The sequence below is a fragment of the Ostrinia nubilalis genome, chromosome 11, assembly GCF_963855985.1.
Source record: "Ostrinia nubilalis chromosome 11, ilOstNubi1.1, whole genome shotgun sequence".
NCBI classification, from domain to species: Eukaryota; Metazoa; Arthropoda; class Insecta; order Lepidoptera; family Crambidae; genus Ostrinia; species Ostrinia nubilalis.
The window spans coordinates 8,201,682-8,218,814 of record NC_087098.1 but is presented as its reverse complement, the minus strand read 5'-3'; the positions used below and the strand labels follow the sequence as shown (position 1 = coordinate 8,218,814).

General features: G+C 35.2%; 1 non-coding gene across 1 annotated transcript; it reads left to right on the top strand.

Annotated features, from left to right (window-relative positions):
* The first annotated feature begins 1,551 nt into the window (after positions 1 to 1,551).
* Positions 1,552 to 1,623, top strand: Trnag-ucc (transfer RNA glycine (anticodon UCC)). The gene has a single exon. It is a non-coding gene; the product is annotated as a tRNA-Gly (tRNA).
* Positions 1,624 to 17,133: the final 15,510 nt, after the last annotated feature.

The following is a 17,133-nucleotide window of genomic DNA, read 5'->3' as shown; positions in this document are numbered from 1 at the left end:
TTGATAGATAGAGGTACTCGTATATTCTTCACTATACTCGTACTATACTCGTATTTTATAGTGAAGTTATAATTACCAACCAAACCGTCAGGAGAACCAAAGTAACCGACATAGCTCTCAGAATTGCTAAAATCAAGTGGCAGTGGGCGGGGCACATAGCTTGTAGAGACGATGACCGTTGGGGCAGGAAAGTTCTCGAGTGGCGACCACGGGCTGGAAGACGTAGCGTGGGCAGGCCTCCTACTAGGTGGACCGACGATCTGGTAAAGGTCGCGGGAAGAGCCTGGATGAGGGTAGCGCAGGAACGTTCATTATGGAAAACCTTGGGGGAGGCCTTTGTCCAGCAGTGGACGTCATTTGGCTGAAACGACGAAGTTATAATTGCAAAATTTCCTTCCACCAAAGGGCATCTCCTCCTTTAATACTCAACCTATGTCAGCTATCTTCTTGATGTTGTGGAACCTTGCAGTGGTTTCCACCAAAGAAATTGACCTGACTACTTTTCATGATATTTTGACCGGCTTCGCTTTAGATTTTAGAAATATCAAATTAGATAAAACGTTCATGCGGTTCTTTTTATAACGGACACAAATAATTTTATTTTTATTCACCTTCTTGATTTTTCAGTGACCATTACCTACGTTAGGAAAGTCAGGTCAGAAACTATACTCATAATTTTATTTCTCGCAACTTTTCTTATTAAAAGTTTGTTTGAATATCGAAGCGCTGTGCAGTCCCGATTATACAACTCGATGCACTCCGTGGATTTCCTTTGAAGATCGCTAGTTAAATGGCAAAGTCACTAGTAAACTTTCAGAAAGTACTAAATGTCTTTCGTTTGTTAGTACTTACATACTTTTTATTATCAAGGCACCTGGCTCTATTCACATTTGAGTCTTTACTGAGCAAAGTGATTTTGTTTTAAGTACGAGAAGGTGCATAACATCATCTTTAGTAAGTATTTAATTTAGTTCACGCATGCCATCTTTCTAAATTATGCGATAGAGACGCACTTTTTAGGTACCTATTGCAAAAATACAATAAGATAGGTACCTACTTACGGTATGGTCGTATCACCGCAAAGTGAATTTATTAGAGTGGTAAACGTGATTCATACACATAATAATATGAGAGTTGATACTCGTAGCTGCATGTTTTTGCTTATCTAAAATTAGGAAAAAATTGATTCGATACGAGTAGGTAATCTTCGTATGAAGTGATTTTTTTCGCAATCTAAATATTATATAACTCAAAGGTGACTGACTGACTGACATAGTGATCTATCAACGCACAGCCCAAACCACTGGACGGATCGGGCTGAAATTTGGCATATAGGTAGATGTTATGACGTAGGCATCCGCTAAGAAAGGATTTTACGATACTCCACCCATAAGGGGGTATAAACGGGATCCACGCGTACGAAGTCGCGGGCGGCCGCTAGTCTTCATAATATTTGAAGTGATTTAGAATGCGATAAAGTGATTTTGATGTTACCTTTCACTTGTGCAAATAAATGGAAGACGATTTCCGATTTTGCTGAGAAACCTAAGTGCGTTGGTGGTGTAATGGTCAGCATAGTTGCCTTCCAAGCAGTTGATCCGGGTTCGATTCCCGGCCAACGCACACTTTTTATTTTATTATTATTTTCGGATAAAATAGAGTCACGAGTACAGCTTTTTTATAACCCTGTAATTAGTTAATTATTATAATAGCTAATTAATGTACTTTAATAAAATTAAGACCATTCGCCTACAGTAATCATTTAACGTGAACTGTTTAAATGATAATTTTCCGATTTTTTTTACAAGTGAAGAGTCCAAAAAAAATATGAAAATTATTTAATACACAAAAATATGAAAATTATCTAGTACACGGTGATTTTAGGATCGTCATTGAATTGGTTTAATTTAGTTTATTAGCCTCTACTTCTGAGACGTACTACTCTTTCTAATTTACAAGTGAAATTATTGAATTTTACCGTCAATCTGCAAGTAATAAACAAATAAATAAATAAAATATAATATTTACCTAGTTTATAACCAGTTTGTGTATACTCGTATAAACACACAGCACAGAGCAACTGTAAATTACTTCGTACCTACTTTACAAGATTTATCAGATAATATTTTGAGACTTATAAATGGCAGCCGTGCTGGTATTTAAGAGCACGCTCCGAAACCTGACGCGTTACAATTATTATTTGTGGCTTCTGAAATCGAAAACCCTGTAAGTAATGACTTATAACAAGATATTTAATTTGATCCAAACTAAGTAGGTGAATTTTAATAAAATTTGAGATTTTTTATAGTGGCAGATGAGCAGCCTGATGGTAAACAATTGCCGCTGCCCATGCATAGTACTTAATGCACACCGGCAACATCACTGAAGTCACAAGTGCTCCGCCAACCTTTCAACTCCCAACTCAAGTGTCATGAAAACTTATAAAATAAGTGAAATGGGTCCGGAGGAAGATTATCCTTTCTCTACCGTAACTCTCTACGCAGTCTACGCTACTATTACTACATTATTTCTTCATCAATTTACGTGCTTTAGCTCTGTATGTAATGAAACGTCTGCTCAGGGACGGATGGCTTGGTAAATATTACGCAAAATAGCATACAATATGGCCAAGATGAGTGCAAATTCATATTGCCACGCCAGTTAACAGAAGCCCTTTAAAAAAAATGTAAAAAAAGAAGTTTTGATCCTAGAAAACGTTTAGTTCTTTACTTATTGCATTTTAAGAACAACCTTTTTATAGACAGATACTATCTGTACAGTGGCCAGACCCCACATGAGCTGTGCGTTGCCGGTAAGTAATAATTAAGTCAGTAATATAAATAATATTTCTTCGGTAAACAGGTTATTATATTTAAACACCGATGATGACGGATTTGTAAGAAATTATGGTGGCGGAATATTTTCGAAAGATTTCAATCGCTCACGTAGTTGATCGGTCATTTGTTAAATAAACTCGTGTGTAATCTTATTATTTTTTAAGCACCTGTAATAAAATTGTCCTGAGGATTTTTTTTTTCAATAAGCTACTGAATCTTTTTTAAGAAAAATTTTGCTTGTAGCTCTCAGCAGGAACTGTGGTAAGATCTCTTTTAGGATCAGCATATACTCGACACTCGTAACTACTCGTAAGTCATACTAAAATATGTATAATTTTATATGAAATTTTTCCATTTCATATAAAATTATACATATTTTAGTAAGGTTCGACTGTTTGCACACATATAAAAATGTTGGCATTTCTTTTCGTTACATATAAGTAACACTAAACTTTTACATATTCCCTACTCGTACACATAAAAGTCAACTGCATATGAATGAATTGGAGCTCATATTTCCAACAATGAGCATACATTTTTTTAGGGAAATGTGTGTGCGGACAACGGCACATCAAGCTAAACACTGGCACTTTATTCAGTTGCAATACTCGTAGATGCAATTTTGCAACAAAAATGTATACTTTGATGTGCTATTGACTCTATAAATGACGACAACAAGTAAGGCAGAGGAGGGCACTAAAGAATTCCTCCGCCGTGAAAACAAATTCCGACATTGTGCCATTAGGCCAGAGTACACGTATAACGCAAATAACGTAAGTGGTGGCACTCACGTAATGGTGAAACAAGTAGCGAACATTATAGAAACAGTTTTCTGGAAAATGTGCGGTTTTCCCCGCACACATTTTTGTGTCTTAAACTAATTCACCCCAAATGCCCCAAATAACATACATTTAAAGTTTGACAAATTCACGTGCTGTAGGGAATGTGAGTCATTCTGGTGTAAGTAGGTAACACTAATATTAAGAGTAGTTATAAAAAATAAAATAATTATGTAAAAACATTCTATTTTTCACGTTTTCCGTGAAAAAGATTAGGTACTTATCAAATCTGTTTGGTTTTATGTATAGTGTGTGTGTAGTTTAAATATACATTGCACTATTCAGCCTATGTACCTACCTACCTATTTAACAAAACAAATAATAATGTGTGTACAACCCTTTACGTGTGCTTGATAGTAAAAGGAAAGAAAGGATAACTGATCGCAAAGAAAGTCATTGAACTCATTTTTCGCGATCCAAAATCAGGGTAGGTGCCTATTATTGTTCACATGTGTGATACTTACGTAAACTAGCACAGACTACAGCATACCAAACTAGGTACATAGTAGGTACCTGTCATCTTAAGTTACTTGTAATACCTGCTATTTTGCACAAGTGGCACTTTTTTATCTAATGGAAAATCAAATCCGTTCACGGAGCGATGTAACTCCATACAAAAAACGCCGGAGCTAAGCCCTTTCGACCGTCTTTCGACATTACAACTGTCCCGTTTTGCCACAAATGTCAAGGGACATAGGGTAAGTGCGTTAGTTTTCGTCCAATTATCGGAGTTGCCAACTTTGTGATGCGAAATGAATATCTTAAAATACCCTTACTCATATGTATCATATGTCATTTTAGTCCTTATATAGTCTACTTTACGTTAATATTATATGACAATAAGTAAATACGACGGGTTTTTTTATAAAAAATATTTTATGCAAAAGAGGCGATTTCACTAGTTTTCGTCCAAAAAAATCAGTTTTCGTCCTAGTGTACGCTAGTTTTCGACCACTGTGTAGAAAAAAGGGTGCAGTTGAATTATTAACTTAAAACCAATTCTACAATACAGTAACTATGAATTGTGGTATATCATTTGAAAGGTAATTTTGTTAGCTTTCAAATGATATCAAAAAAAATTAAATAAGTTTCTTACCTAAATTTAGGAAAATATTGCAATAGGTCGAAGGACAAATGGACGAAAACTAATCTACAGGAATAGCTAATTTTGGTTTTCGTCCACCCCAGTGCTTGCTCATGACGTCATGGACGAAAACACAACAACGTTTAAAGCTGTTTTTTGTTTTCGTCCACATCTTTTTAACGGTTTTTATGGGTTTATTACTGTTAAAAAGTGGACGTAAACTAAAATGTTTAATGTAATAGCAATAAAGATCATATTGGAAGAAAAAACATTGTATTTTGTAGGTCTATTGAAGTAAAATGATTATTAAAAATATTAACTAGGTATCAGGGTTTCCGTCCACGTGGACGAAAACCAAAATCTTGCAAAATTGTTATGCTAGTATTAGTCCACTTAATTATCTAAGATTTCTATACAAAAACTTTAATAAACCCTTAAAATAGTGTTTATTATGCTAATAATTAGACATACGTGCCAAAAACATTACGGAAAGTAGCTAAAACAGTAATTAAATATACCATGAAAGTTCCCTACCAGCACGTTTTTTTTCTAACTTGACGACGTTTTCCATTCACCTGTGTGCAGCAGCAACTTCCGTAGATTTTTTTGGAGTTATTACTTGTCAAATTACATTTTCATGCAGGCAGAACTGTTACTTAGATATTATAGATTGTAACAAGTCCAAACTTGCACGGAAAGTTAGGTTTGTATTCTAATTTTCCGAGTTTGTTTGTGGCAAGTCGGTCAAATGGACGAAAACAGGAGCTGGACGGAAAACCGGCGCAATTACCCTATGTGCTGTTGTTGACTCTACAATTCTACATACGAGTACATCAAGACCTTTTAAATATTTCTGTATTGTTTTTTTTTTATACTTCACCTACCTTAGGCTACCTATATCAGAGTGCAAAAGGCGAATCCACTTTCATATTATGGCATATTCTTCCAGTCAATCCTAAGATCAAGCAGAAAATCTTATTAGGCGGTGCTTAGAAGATGATGTTGCAGCGTTGATAAAAAAAAGTTTTACTTAGTCAAAATGGATGAATAATCAAAACCCACACAACTTCAAGGAAGTAATAGGCCCATGGCAGTCATCAGGCCTAGAATGTGTCCCCAATTCCCTATTTACATTTCAATTGAATCCGGGAGGATCAGAGGGAAGGGCTAAGGAGGCGGATGATGTTACTCCGACGCAAAATACATTATCTGCGCAAGGACGCACTTAGATTATTTGCATAATCCTCGCTCTAGAATAGTTGATCAATAAAATACTTAGTATAAAATAAGTATCTAAAAAGTTTTCTCAAAAAGTAAACAAGTAAATGTTAAATATGTATGCCGATGATTTTGATTGACTTTTCTAGAAATTAAATCCACCGTAGAAAGGAAGTTGAAACTACGAGGATAGGCTATCTATGCTAAAGATCGATTACCTTTAACAAAAGCAAACATTTAGCTAACCGCACATTAACACTGGTCATACAGTCAGCGTCAAATCCCAAAGTGACCAAAAAGTAGGCAACACAACCTTATTCCACAGTTGGAATAAGGTTGTGTTGCCCACTTTTTGTCTTTGTCACAATTACCAAAGAAGTGTTGAACTTCTTTGCTACTTGGGTGTCACGAACTATTTGACGCTGACTGTACTACTACTGCTACTTGCCACGCAAACTTGGCGCCGCACTGTAGAAGACGAGGTGAAGAAAATCGGCAAGACCTGGAGCGAGATCAAACGCGAAGCTTAACACCGAACGCGATGGAGGACTGTTGTGGACGCCCTCTGCCCCATCTAGGGAACATAGGACCTTAAGTCAACAGTAAGTCATACCTAAGTAACTATTACCATATTTTCTTTACATCTTGAACATAAATTGTGGCTCAAGCACGCCAACTGATGTATAATTGACCACTTTATCAGTATATTTGCATATGGATCTTCAATAAACGCACTTGGAAGTGCGTGCAGATTCCCACATTTGCATTCCCAGTTTTTCTGAATAAGAGCAATTAAAATACTAATTGGCTTGGTTACCTCGTTATCCTTCTTAATAGCTCTTGACAATGACACTTGCGCCCGTATTCACAAACATTACTATGAGGTCTCACAGTGCGCGTGGACGCATCACAGGGCTCTATTCAACGCTGTGCTCAATTTGCTGCTTCACTTAAGCAAACATCGTTTGTGAATACGGGCGTTAAGTTTGTGACAGAGCAGACAAACATAAAAGCTAGCAATTGTTCAGACTATAGCAATACTTAATTGCAATATTCAAAGGGACCAAATACTTCTACCCTTTGTAAATGAAAGGTCCAATTTTGACTTTGAGTGTAGTGTAGTACTTTGCGTGTCCACCAACACTGCGAGCGATGACCGAAAATATTTTCACCTTATAAATTCCTCGTTAATTACGATACCAGCGTCTGGAAGTAATTAAATTTGCTTTTTGTGTTCCGAAGATAACGATGTCGTGATGTGCATATTTTAAACTACATACATTAATGTAACTGTCAACCGATGACCGCATTCATTGGCCGAACAGACATGCTAATGAAAGGACCTAAGACCTACATACCCTTTTGGATGGAAAAAGTAACGTTAAAAACATTGTAAAGGTTTGATTTCGTCAACGTTGCTGCGATAGGTGTGAGAAAAATGATAATAAATTCAAAGGGAAGCAGTTTTTCTTTGAATTCATGAAGATTTTGTCGGTATCGCAACTGTTTGTCGTCTGTGTGGAAAAAAAACCCAAGGAAAATAAAACTTTCAAGAGGAGGAGTTAATAATCCTGGTTTAACCAGGATTGATATTGGTGTAAAAGGAACTTTTACGGTCGGTTAATTTATCTTGAGAAATAAATAACAACGAATCTTGAATAAATAGTGACATAAAAGTTACAAGAAGTTTTTAGATTTCGAGAACCTTTTAAGCAACGGTTAAGGAATTTATCTAAGATAGTCCCTTTCCACTAAAGCCTGTAGTTCAGCGATGTGGAAAAGCCACCGAGGCTAAGTAAGTAACTTGTCATTTTTGCAACAAGGGTTACCTGAAAATATGGCATTTCCTATGTCTTAAAGATGTGCGAATACCAAACTTTATTTCGAAAAAGATAGGATACGCCATAAATGTGATAAAGGTTAAAATTTATTTAAAAAATAGTGTTCCGAAAGTCTCAAGATGATAACGTTCTTCAAAAAGTTTTACAACGATTTCTAAAGGAAAAGCTGCAAGTTTAACAAGTAGTTTTACAATGAATTCTGCAAATGAATAAGTTTGTCTTAATCTAGGAGAAAGTTAATGCCAACAACAATATTTATAGCGACCAACTAACGCAATCACTCATATTTTATTGTCATTAGATAGCGATTCCTACCCCAGACGAAACAAAACTCGTAAGTTACCGACGTAGAGTTATAAATAAGGAAAATTACCTACTATATTTACTTACTTAATCGTTACAGCAAATAAATAATGAATTGTTCCGACAATGTACATCACTCAGCTCCGTATAAGTTAATTGATTGTGTGTTGCTTTCTTAGCGAATACCTATTACACCAATTAAACCACTATCTAGGATTCTAGGCAGTTATAGGTTAGATTATATTACTAGGTAGGTATATCTCTCTAGACTCTAGCTCTCTCTCTCTCTCTCTCTCTCTCTTATAGCAATTAGAGAATCATTATTATATTAATTTTAGTAGTTAATGTGCATCAAAAGATAGGCTGACGTTAGCAGTGATGAGTACCGAAATTAATATTTAAAAGATCTAAAATTATTAAGTATTTTCTTATCCACAACAAAGCTGTACCCCCAGTGAAAAGGGATCTAACTCGACTTAGATCAAAATTGACTTTATAACATAATGTGAATCTCTGAAAAATTAGCTATTTTTGTATCTAATCGGTATGTTTCTACGACGTATAGAAAAGAAAATAATGTTGTGCCAAATGATATAAGTAGGGCTTTGTGAACCAATTTTGAGTTTTCTTTCGTGTATATTGATACATGTCAACTTTTAACAAAGTGTACCGGAGGCTTCTTTCAATTTTTTATTGTGTCAAGAGGTATGACTCGTGTTACTACTTTTTACACGATTGAAGTTGTTCAGATTGAATTTGTGATTAACAATATAAGATGACTCATATTAATAGACACAAAAAAAACTTTGTATTGTTGGTTGGTGAAAAAGAATGTAACTTAATTTATAGCACAAAAAGTCAAAGACAAAAGATTATTTATTTTGTGTATAATGATTCAATTAGACTAATACCATTAACCACAAAAGTTTCGTACATGTGTAAAATGTTATAAGTTACTTAGATCAAAAACATTTGAAAATCGCAACTAATAATTTGGTTAATTATTTGGTGTAAAATGAAATAACTTAGCCCAAACGTCAGATTAAAGGAAAATATAATGTCGTAGTTTATAAATCAAAGAACTTTCGTTAATAGTTTTAATAAATAATGGTTAACATCTACTAGTAAAACATATAATTGAATTCATAGTGCCTAAAGTTGTCAATAAAGGTACTTAATAAGTGCAATAATGAAACTACAAGAGCTCCAACTACCAGAACTCTTCAAAACAAAACTCATCACCTTTGACAACAAGTCATATCGAGAACAAAATAAAAGAGGCCTGTATAGCATTCTATTAGTGCAAGAGACTCATTGGTAGTAGATGGGGTCTCAATCCAAAGATAACACTTTGGCTCTACACGTCGGTTATCTGGCCCTCTTACAAATTTTATTTATTTATTTTCCACATATTATTATGGATCACCTGTGTAGTGGCCCAGAACACAAGTATCCACAGCAAGATAAAAACTCCAAAGCCTGCAACGCCTAGTAAGCATTAAAGTAAGCGGCCACTGGTTGTATGAGAACCACTCCATCGACATCACTTGAGTACCTTCTGAATCTTAGATCTTTAGACCTCATCATTCAGGAGGAAGCGCAAACAGCCGCTTTAAGACTTAAAGGCCTATAGAAGCAAAACAAGAAGACAGGACATTCCACGATCCTGCACAAAACCCTCAAATTCAAACTCAAAACTCAAACATTTTATTTGCCATTAAGTAGGGTACAGGTACAGATGGAATACCTCTAGTAACCTAAGAGAAATACCTCTCACCGAGGCACCCATTGACAGGATACCCTGTGTTTACATCTTCTATGGAAGATTATAATATCCAGCTTACAGTGGAAACGCAAGATTGCTCTGGAATCAATGAAGTTAGGATATACACTGACGGCTTCAAAACCCAAAAAGGTACGGGAGCTGAAGTGTTCTCGAATTACCTAATTATACTAAGAATATCAACAACACTACATAAACACAATACAATTTTCCAAGCATAATGCATTGGAATTACCAGAGCAGCACAGGCAGTTGCAGCCAGAGACATCCGAGGTCTGAATATAAAAATAATCTCAGATAGTGCAAGCAATACAAAGCAACTTAATATACTACATTATAACACTTAAAGTGTAATGCCATGACGCGCTCTTAAGTCATTGCAGCCGCAAATGGCGTTACCCTGCACTCCTGAAGTAGATCAAAGGGCACAGTAACTCCTTGGGCAACGACGCAGCAGATAAACTGGCCAGAAGGGTATCGTACACGACGGTATTTTGTCCGGAACAATAATGCCGATACCATAAGCACAGATCAAGACCTGGCTGCGCTCTAAAATAGAAAAATAACACCACACAGAATGGAAAAATTGTGAAAGATGCAGGCAAACAAATGATGCAGTTGTGGATATATCGAAAAAGTTCTCCCGCAGCCTCATAAGACTAAACAGGGACAACATCCGCAAGGTCCTAAGTGTAATAACAGGTATGTTAAACAAACACCTACACAATATAGCTGTTACAGACAGCCTACTGTGCAGAAGATGCATGGAGGCAGAAGAAAAACCGCAGCACGTGCACAAGGAGTACAAAAGAGTAGCAGAACAACAGGCTCAAATTCTCCAAGTCGCTGCAGAAGGCCTGTAGCGGCCTAGATAGGCTGCTGCTACCTGGGAGGATCTGGAGCGGTTGGAATAGGTAGATAAACTACAAATAGCGCACAATGGTCTAATCAAGAGGCTAGGTGCAGTATTCGATTGCCCTGCAAAACTAACTACGAAAGTCCTTATGAATGGATACTATGTATAAAGTAAATAATTATGTAAATGGCATGTGTGGCTGGACTTTATCTGCTTAGCTCGCAAGTAAAACATATCTTGTTAATTAATGTCTCTATTGATTTAAGAAGATTCCCGCCTTAGGCAGTTCCATTTTTTCAAATTATTTATGATTTAAGAAGAGGCTGACAACGGTGGCTAAATTTCTTGCGCTGCTTCTTATCAGCACTGGCCTATTTATGTCCCAAAATAATTGTAGGGTTCAAGTAATACTAGGATGTGTTAAAGACCTTTTTAAAAGCCTCTTTGTTGAAAAAAAAAATGTATTTTATTACTTTACTTTTATATTATCCTTCTGTAGCCAAAAGGCAATCAATATGGCTTGACATCACCATCTCTGGTCCGGGGCTTGATTCCTAATAGGGTAATTGTAGAAAACAAACTTTTCTCTGTCTCCTGTCTAATTAATTGATGTGAAACCATTGTTGTTTCTGGTCTTTACTACACAATTGCTTCAGCTATACTTACTTTAAAATGGGAGATAAATCATGTGATTTTGGCCGATATCATTCATGGTATATGGTGTAATAATTAATAAAATAGTAGTTTCAGATCAGAATAAACATTTAAGGAGTAAATAATTAGAATTCAGTCTCAAATTCTAGCCTTATTCCTATACAATCGCCACTTATATCAGTTTACACATAATTATTAGGATACTTAGATCGCTATTAAGTTAGTTAGATCAGTTTACACATTTTTTTTCTCACCACAAAATTGGTGTCTATTGATTTAAGTAAAAATTTTTGGACGATTTACCTTAAATAACCTGAAATAATGATTCCTCATAGTGTAATTACTTATGTTTGTTTTACAACTTTTTCTAAAAATTAAGCAACAAAAAATTATCGACAGAAATGGCGTAAAATGTATCACTTTACACTTGTTAGCGTGTGGTCAATTCAGTGTGGTGTAAAATGATTTATGTCTCATCATATCACTTTACACGAATGTAAAGTTGTCGTGCATGGTGATATAACTGTGTTTTTATTTAATTACGAAAAAACCACATGCTATATTTCCCAAACTGGTACACTGCCTAATTATATCTAATATTACCTTTCACCTAAAAAATATTTCACCAAGTTATCTCTAATAGTGACGAAGCAGGATTTTTTTTAACTTCAAATGCGATTTCCCAAAAATCACCATTTTCGACTTAGATCCCTTTTCACTGGGGGTACAGAAGAAGCTCTTGGGTTGCATGTTACTTGATGATTTTTCAATAAGTAGACAGTTCTAATACTACAAATATTAAAGTAAAGGTAACCTTAAACTCTGGAAAGTCGATCAAAAGATACCGATTCTTTTCCTATAAACTACTCTATTATAAAAAGGTCGTTATTCGAACTTCGGACTTTTCATCTCTCCGGCTCGAACACGAAGTCCCGCATCCGTAAAGTGCAAACAAACAAGGAAACAAAAGCAATAAAGGACCGACAGGAACGGTTCAGGTTTCCTGGACGCGCTTCGCACTTGTTTATTTTAATTCCAATTTTTGATATAATGAGGCCGTTAAATTTTATGAATGCAGACAAGGTATCTGATAAAAAATCAACATAGTTTATAAAGTCACATAAATGTGTAAAATATGTTTGTATTGAATAGGCTCCGAAACTACTTTGCAAAATTTTTTCACCATTAGAAATCCTAACTAGCATTGGCGTTTATTTTTAAACAGTCACTCGTAAATAATATTAGTTACCTGTGCGAAGCCGGGGCGGGCCTGAGTTTACGAATAATTAAGTTACAATCCCAAACGTAAGTACAATAATTTGAGTATGATATTTATTTTTTAGTATTACGACTCTTGACTCTATTGATTTGACGCTACGTATTGTAAGGTAAACGGCTACTAGTTCGTGATAGTACGTAAGTTCGTAAGTTTTTTTTCTAGCTCAAATAATAAGCAAATGGAATATTATTTATAAAAATTCTTCATTACTATAAAAACTCTATTATTTAAGCTATCTAAAAAACCAAGTACCAACATTGTGGCGCCAAAAATGAGAGCAATACGAAGCTTCAAACTCTCAGAGAGCCAAAAACAGCCGTGCGGCTTGCAAAGGTTGCTCTCATCGTAAGGTTAGCGCTCCAACTTCTTAAGCTTATAAAAAGGCGAAGGAACGTCCATTTAAATAAAACTTGTAATAGTGGTTTCATGTGTTCCTTGACAATTGATTTGGCTTAGAAAAAAGTTATATGAAAACGTAGAATTCCTTTAAAATTGCGATTAATTGACTCACGAAATAGCGTACATATTATTTTTCGGGTGTCCCCTATTTCGTGACACTACCGATTCAAGGATATTATGGATAACATTTTGATGCTTGGTTTTTAAATAATTATTTATGATAATTTAAATGTAAGTTACGAAACAAATAATGCATTTATTTAAGTTTCTCATGACCTAAATTCGGTATATGTTTCGTTCACTAGAATTTATATGACACGAGTTTGAAGTTCACATATATGACCAATTTTAAGATAAATTAGCATAAGTAGTACCAGCATAATTTTGGTTTTATTTCGATTTGTTTTATTTATCTTTGTTTATTTGTATTGTATATGGGATAGATAATAGTTAATTGACACATTTTGACAATAATCCATGAATTTTACTTGGGGAATTTGGAATAATCAGTATTACGAAACAAGGAACCGTATTATTGTTACTTTTTTCCAAGTTCGTGATATATAAATGTATGGTGTTAGGTACTTTTATGACACATACCATTAAAGAAATCGACATATTTTTTAGTTTTTAATACTTACCTACCTAAGAAATTAATTAATTACTTACTTTTTATTATAAGTCATTGGCGTATCTGGGGTTATTTTCAGGGGGGGAGGGGGGGGGGGGGGTCTACACTCACTTGAAACAGCTCCAGGGGTGTGATTATGGGGAGAAGGGGGGGGGGTTACAAATAACAAATCAAAATTTTATGGCTACGAAGGGGGGGGGGGTAAGTCCCCCCCACATTTCTAATGTTTATATAAATATTTTCACATATCGCTAGAAATAACAAATCAAAATTTTATGGGTACGAAGGGGGGGGGGGTTAAGTTTCCCCCCCCCCCCTACATTTCTAATGGTTATATAAATATTTTCACATATTGTTAGTATTAACAAATCAAAATATTATACTAGACCCATTATTTCTTATGAATATTTCAGGTAAGTAATATCGTCAATTTCACATAATTATTTGATTCTAAATTTTTATTATCGTTTTTAAATTCATTAAACCCTTAATCATTATTAAAATATCCTAACTGGATGCATAAAACCTTATCCCGAAATAGGGGACATGAGTTCACGAACTTAGAAACAGAGCAAAATTTTGTCACGAAACAGGATCCAAAATAGAGGTCCACAGAACAATTAATATAAAAAAAAGTTCAAACTATATAACTATAAATTATGTATTAACGTACTGTCAAAAGACCAAAGTTTAGCATACAAAAGCTTTCATACTGATATCATGCTTAGTTATTTTTAAATAAAATGTTAAAGTCGTAAGAGCCTTAATATACCGAAGTAGGGGGCACTTACCTTAGAGCGTCCCGCGTAGGGCTGGGCCACGAAATTAGCATAGCAAGTAAAGCGTTTGAAATGAGACTCCACGCGTTTTTAGGGCGACAACCGCTTGCTTTTTAAAACATTTTCTTTCGTTTTTGTATCGTCAGCGCAGATAACGAGGCGTCGGATGTGTCGCTTGCTCGGCATAATTTGTCGGGGGTGGCGTCTTTTTCTCGTTACGTCTACGTCATGTGCTAAAAACCAGCAATATATTAAAGCTATTTGTTATTTTGGTATGTAGTTTTTGTTTTATGTAGAATGGCTGCCTGCCTAATTATTTGATTTAGTAATTGAAATCGTAAAAAAATATTAAGTTGATAATTACAGCTGTGTCAATGAAAGTAAGCGGTGGGTACCTAGGTACTATAATATTATTACGAGTGCTAAAGGAACAAACAGAAGAAACCTTCAAGCTTATTTTTTAACACGGCCACAAATCTATGCGTTCCATTGATTAACTTCGAAGCGTTAAAAGTTTTGTCAATGAAGAGCTAAAACGTGAATACCGTAAACAGCGCCATCTATCGACATTTTCCTGTAATAATTCGCCTTCAGGATTCTGCTTTCAGTGGTATGCTTTTTGGTTACTCAAGAAAATCACTCAGCTTTTCAGTAGTGTTAGACGCGTTTGTATTTCAACAGATGGCGCTGCTATATAGAAGGCGCCATAACACGCCATTTTCTGAGACGGCAGAGAGATGAACTAAATACTGTGTTGTGAAAACCTACCATGGTTTTTAATTTCATACCTACGTAATGTATTTAGTTCATACCTACCTACCTACATCCAAATCATTAATGTAATTTAATAAAGGTTTTCGTTACAATAATTAAATATAGGTATTTTGTGTAAGAAATAACCGCTTCGCAAGTCAGACTGTTTCGATTCACAAATAAAATAGAGAACCAATCTTAGATTTTCTTACATAATTCATTTTTTTAATTTTATTAATATGATTTAACTAAATTGAACGAACCAAACTTTTTGCACGGGGTCCTTTTCTCCCGTATTCAGCCATCTTCTACCAAAGTTTATGATTTCAATACCAATTTCATGGAGACCCAATTTAGCAAACTTGCTTAAATTAACTTTTATCTCAAGCCAAGACTTGTAAAGTAAATTAATATTGCAAAAACGTTTTTCAGCGCACGTGTTGTACAAAATTGTGTTCGGAACACTGATAAAAAGAGTTGCTTAGGATTCCAGGCTCGGCGGCGGACGATCCATGGTGATTTATTAAACTTTTGGAGGAATCAATAAAGGGTATCAATAGGTAGGCTAATCTCATGTCGACAAGGCGACATCTAGCCCTTTGTGTAGGTATAACCTTGACGCAACACAAAAAGTGGGGTGTTATAAATTTGAAGCCGATTATTTCAGTGAATAAAGGCGAAAAGAGGTCCAAAATGCCTGATTTTAGACCTCTTTTCGCCTATCTATTATTCTAGAATAAGTACCGTTTTCCGCAGATATTGAAGATATCATGTTGAATTAACTAATAGCAATACAATATTGTCGTTATATTTGGAACCCTTCAAGCCACAATAACTTTTTAAGGGAAGCCGGTTTTTAAGGGAAGATGAAGGGAAAAGGGAAAATAAGCTAATTTAAGTGTATCATCAGCCTTATTAATTTAGCATTAGGTACTTATTTAATATTTTTTATACTAAGCAAAATCGCTCTTGTAACAACTAGGATAAGATGCTGTGTTGAGCTTTACATGCCGTCGCTGTATTACTTTTCACCGAGCCTTCTGAATAAGTAAATCCCTCAGATCATAGAAAGAGAATAGATATGAAGTCGCGCGTAACTACAACGAGAACCAGTGTCCCCACATTTCCCCCACCACAGCTCCCACACACACATTCAACTGTGTAAAAACAAAGCGACTGAGAGTCTACGACAACATGTGCAACCGGCTTAAAAGTGCTGTGATTGGCCAGAAGGCGTGCCTTATGGCCAATCAATGGCCGCGTGACGTGACGCACACTTTGAAAAAAGCAATTAGAGAGAAGAAAGATAAAATGGAGTCGATAAGATATCGATACTTTAAATCCTGGGGGCAAGGCTCGAAATTGGTTTAAAAAATGCTTGTATGAAAACCTTTTTATTATTATACGTTATTATTATGTTCTTTAACAATTTTTGCATAAAGGAGTCAGTTCCATTTTGTATGGACGAAAAACTCAGAATCAATTATTGGGACTAAATGAAGTTACCTTATATTAATTTACCCCAACCAAAGCTCAATGTCGTTATCGATGGAGTATAGAAGTTATAGACTGACAAAGTTTGTATGAAAAGTCATGGGTTAAGTAGGTACTTGCGATTTTTACCAGTATTTACAATATTGGTAATATATTATTATTTACTTTAATAATAATAACAGGATTACTGTAATTATTATTAACTACTATCGCGCATTAACTTTTTAATTATGGCGAAATTCGTACCGCCTATGTTTATCAAAAATAATGCCTATATTAGGCTTTCAACTAGCTCTTATAGTAATTACATAGTTGACAGTTACTAATCCCTTCTACTATTGTTATTGTTTTTGTAAAAACTTAAAAATCGCAAGCAACTCATG